We start from the raw sequence: 4930 nt of genomic DNA, 5'->3' as shown, positions 1-4930 counted from the left end.
TTTCTGCCCCCAAAGCACTTTGGGTACTTTGTACTATTATAGTACTTCACACAGCGTGATAACGTGTGTGTCTCCCAATCTAAATTGCAAACTCCATGAGAAGCTTTAGTTCTATATGTAAAAAGAAAACAGGAAATCACAAAGATATTAAAAAAAAGTGACATACTTCAAGCTATGTTTCATTACAATGAAGGCTTCTTCACATCCATTCTGTTGGTTTCTGGCAATGACTACATGAAGTAATAAACCAGCAAGTTGTTTAATACATAATCTAGGGAAGATGCTCATTGATTCCTTACTAGTTTTCATTTCATGTTTATCCTCTGGTATAATTTAGTAACTTTATTTCTGATACCTCAGTAATTTCATTTCTAAAGATGATGCTTAAAACCATATTTAAGAATTCTTACATTGCAATTCTTCTGTTGAACGCTTCATATCTGTCCTCATACCATTCATATCCTCTTATTATTCCTTTTGTTATACCATTATTCTCATTTTATAAGTGCAATACCTTTTGCTACATCTTTGCAAAGGGCATAGAGGTTGGAACTGGTGAACTGTGAATTCTATGTGGAATGACATCGATTAAATAAGCAGGAAAGTCACCTATTCAATTGTATAATCAACCATATTCTGATTTTTTTTCAGATTTATTGGAGTGCTTAGGGAAATTGCTAAGGAGATATAAAAAATCTAAGTAAATGAATAACAAAAGACAAGTAAGTGGAGACTTATAAGGGAAATGACAATCATAATATTCAACTCATTTGTAAATGTCTGTTTCAATAAGTCTAATAAATACTTGATAAATTTTCTAATGTAACATATTTAATAAAACACAGAATATTTAGTTTACCAAAATATTTAATATGACTATATAGGAGAGATTGAGAGAAGAGATATAATATGGGAGTGGAAATAAAAGAGCTAAATTCTAAAAAATACTAGTGAAGAAAGACATTTAGGGAGAATGTCTAAAACTGAAAAAAACAGTAAACACATATTTAAGCATCATATTTAGAAATTAGCTTTCTAAAGTATTTCTGAAGTATCAGAAAAATGTACTTAAAATACTTAAAAAAAAATTTAAAAGTGTATCCAGAGAGGGTGTCTAGAGAGTGTGAAACAAGGCACTAAAAAGAGATGAGAAAGAAAACAAATTTATCAAAAAAACGTTTATTACATTTGAATATTAAAATGGTTAATCTTATTAATTTACAAGTTTTAATTAAAACAGGCATCTACTGTTTATGACTTAAAGGATTTTAGGGGCACCTGGATGGCTCAGTTGGTTAAGTGTCAGCCTCTCTATTTCTGCTCAAGTCATGATCTCACTGTTCATGAGTTTGAGCCCTGGGTCTAGCTCTGTGCTAACAGCATGGAGCCTGCTTGGGATTCTCCCTCTCCCTCTCTCTCTGCCCCTCTCCTACTCACTCTCTCAAAATAAAGAAACATTAAAAAAATACTTTAGTTTTTATTTCAAAGCTCTATGGTTTAAAAAAAAAAAACAACAACTTTGTTTTATACTGTAAGAGTAAGCTGAGCTATTTGGGAGGTACACTGGACTTCTAAGTCTAATTTCTGAAAACTAGTGTCTGTATATATCTATTATATGACATACAAGTAGGAAAGTAGAAGTAAAAAAACAAAAACAAAAAAAACTTTCTGCCATGGGCCTCCCATCTATTAGGTGTATGTGTATTTGTTGAGTGTATTTCATGTTAGTGGAAGAGAATAAACCTGTAAATATCTAACCAAATTAAAAGTAAAAATAAATCGAATAATTCAGAAATGGACAATGTCAAAACCCACAGTAAGAAAAAATACCCTCAGTGTTTCTCAAGGCAAAAATATTTTTTTTCTCATTCTGCCTCTTGTGCTCAATCAATATGACTGAAACATGGTTTTCTATTGCCTTTTCTATATTTTTATAAGTCACATGTCCCCCTTCAAGACTTTATTTTATTCTTGCACTTATTATGCGTCTTAAGGTGAGACAGGCACAGAAATTGAACCACTTTCTATCCTCCAAAGGGATACATGATGTTTGCAAAATAAATCAGTGTATTTCATGCCATTGCATTTTTTCTATCATTTCTCTGTGGCAAGTTGAAATGTGTGGTTTTTGAAGCTTAAGGAAGTGTTTTTGGTTTAGAGACACTTCTTGTAAATAATGCATATATTTAGTAGAAGGAGGAGGAAGAAGAGGAGGAGATTTGGAGAAGGACTGAAGGGAAAGAGAAAGTGAAGGGGGGGGGGAAACAAAGAAAAAAAAATCTAAGGAAAAATTTTGGATTTAAATTCTATCAAGAGAAAAGTCCCTTAACTAGATTGCATTTCCCAAAGTGAGGCTAGTGTTGTATTTGAAAATCATTGTCATCTTTGTATTTGTTTTGATGTTGATTAAACTCCTTCCACAGTGTTGTTTTCCTTTACTTTCTTTACTCTCATTGATCTTTAGCCTCCTCATTTCTTCTCTCCTTTCCTTCTTCTACTTTCCTCCTCCCCACCATTTCCCCCTTTTCTCCTTGTTTACCTCTCCCCTCCTCCTTCCTGTGCACCGCCAACAACATTTCCACCACACAATGATGCTTCTGGACATTGGAATAACAGGAACACCAGACATTTTTCAGCGGGTGCCATGGCAGCCTGCTAAATTGCAGCTCTGCGAGAGACCTTCTTCCCAGAGAGCTGATGTGAGAATCTAGCCGCACACGACACACCTGCCATGCTCCTTAGACTAAGTGAGAATAATCTTTCTTCAGATGACAGCCTGTTGATGAGTATTCCCAGGTCCAAGATGCAACCCAGATTCTAATTAACCTGATTAAGCCTGTTGTACATGACTCAATTTTTTTTTCTTCCTTTGATCAAGTTGTCACTATCTATTTGGATATTCATCTTTTTTCCTGTTATTTACTAGTCAGGAGGTGCTACAAATAGAAACAACACAAGGCACCTACTTCTATGTTGCTATTATCCTCTCTGGCGCCCTTGCTTCTCTCACAGGTCAAAAGCAACAGCATCATTGACAAGTTTGAGATCTAAAAGCATAATTATGATGTACTAATGTCTAAAATCATGTGTGTCGAGCATGGGGAGATTCATGGTGTTCAAACAGCCAGGATTAAGAAGAGTATACTCTGACCGATAAAATAAAAATATTCTTTACTCCCATGGAAGTCTTGGCCATGCTGTGGTAGAGTGTTTCATAAAAGGGATGACCTACATGGAAGTACAATCGCAAAGCCTTGTAGCATACATGCTGTTTTAAAGATTAGTTGCAGAAACTTAGTAACCATACTCCCATTGATGTTCAACATGCAGGTCACTTACAGGTCACTCTAAACGTTTCAGTAATGAAGAACACAGAATGCATATGATACAAGGATTAGAATTTGACTGCCTTTCACAGTGGCTTCAACCTTTGTATTCACAACATGCTTGTTTTGGTTTTTACTTTTTTATGTTTTCATAGAGGGAGCATGTACACAGATATCAATTAATTATTACCTTCAGATCATAAAACATTGTTATAATTAAATCACATGCATACCTTTTCAATTTTTAATTTATATGTATATTTATTCAAATGTTAACTTGAATATATATACTATGATGTTAAATATATATTTATCTAATTATTATTTTTTTAATGTTTATTTATTTTTGAGAGACAGAGACACAGACTAAGTGCAAGGCAGGGGGCAGAGAGAAAGGGAGACACAGAATCCAAAGCAGACTCCAGGCTCTGAGCTGTCAGCACAGAGCCCGATGCGGGGCTTGAACCCACAAACTGTGGGATTATGACCTGAGCCAAAGTCGGACACTCAACTGACTGAGCCACCCAGGCGCCCTTATATAATTATTTTTAATAATATAATGGATATTGGTGCACAGGGGCCATGCTAATTTTCTCTGTATTGTTCCAATTTTAGTATATGTACTGCCAAAGCGAGCACTGATTTTGGTGAAATTACTGTGTGTCAAGTTAAAACATTACCAACAACTTGATCTAGATATTTATGCCTTTTTCTTATCCACTTGTCACCACCAAGTGGTAAGGTATAGTCAATTTGTTTAATGTTAGCTCGCTTTTTAATGTATTTTTAGTATACACATATATTTCTTGGTCTTGCTTATATGTAGTCTTATGTAAACTGCTTTTTAAAAATTTTTTCAAATGTTTATTTTTGAAAGAGAGAGACAGACAAAGCATGAGCTGGGGAGGGCCAGAGAGACAGAATCCAAAGTAGGATCCCGGCTCTGAGCTGTCAGTACAGAGTCCGATGCGGGGCTAGAACTCACGAACCATGAGATCATGACCTGACCTGACATCTGACACTTAACCTACTGAGCCACCCAGGCGCTCTTGTAAACCTGCTTGTTTTTTTTTTTATATTTCATTATGACATTAAAATTCATATTTTACATGGAACATTAACTCAATAATATTCACTGCTGTATAATATTCTATTGAGAATGTATCACAATTTATTATTTCTCCTGTCAAAAGACATTTCTGCCATTTCCATATTTATTGCTATTATGAATTATGATGCTATGCATATTTTTATAGATATCTCACAGGACACAAATGCCAAAATGTCTTTGTATATGTACTTGGAAGCAAAACAAGGTCAGAGGATATTTGAATATTTAAATTTAAAAGAATGCCACACTGTTTTCTAAATTGCTTGAATCAACCATCAGTTTTTAAGAAATCCATATGCTTACTAATATTTTTCATTAAGTTTTCCAGTTTAATGGATATAAAATGGTAATTAATATAAACATTCCATATATTCATTGGCCATTAATATTGTTTCAACTATAAATGGCTTGCTAATATCTGAGTACATTTTTATTGAGTTGTTTATATCATTCTTATTTATTATTGAGGATATTGAGGATATAGATATTTATC

At 34.0% G+C, this 4930-nt stretch overlaps 1 pseudogene; it reads right to left on the bottom strand.

Annotated features, from left to right (window-relative positions):
- Nucleotides 1-3864: 3864 nt before the first annotated feature.
- On the bottom strand, nucleotides 3865-3965 carry LOC111556802 (annotated as a pseudogene).
- Between the last annotated feature and the right edge of the window lie 965 nt (nucleotides 3966-4930).

The sequence above is a fragment of the Felis catus genome, chromosome D1 (genome assembly GCF_018350175.1).
Source record: "Felis catus isolate Fca126 chromosome D1, F.catus_Fca126_mat1.0, whole genome shotgun sequence".
Classification (NCBI taxonomy): Eukaryota; Metazoa; Chordata; class Mammalia; order Carnivora; family Felidae; genus Felis; species Felis catus.
Note: the sequence above shows the minus strand (reverse complement) of the source record. Positions and strands in the feature narration are given on the sequence as shown.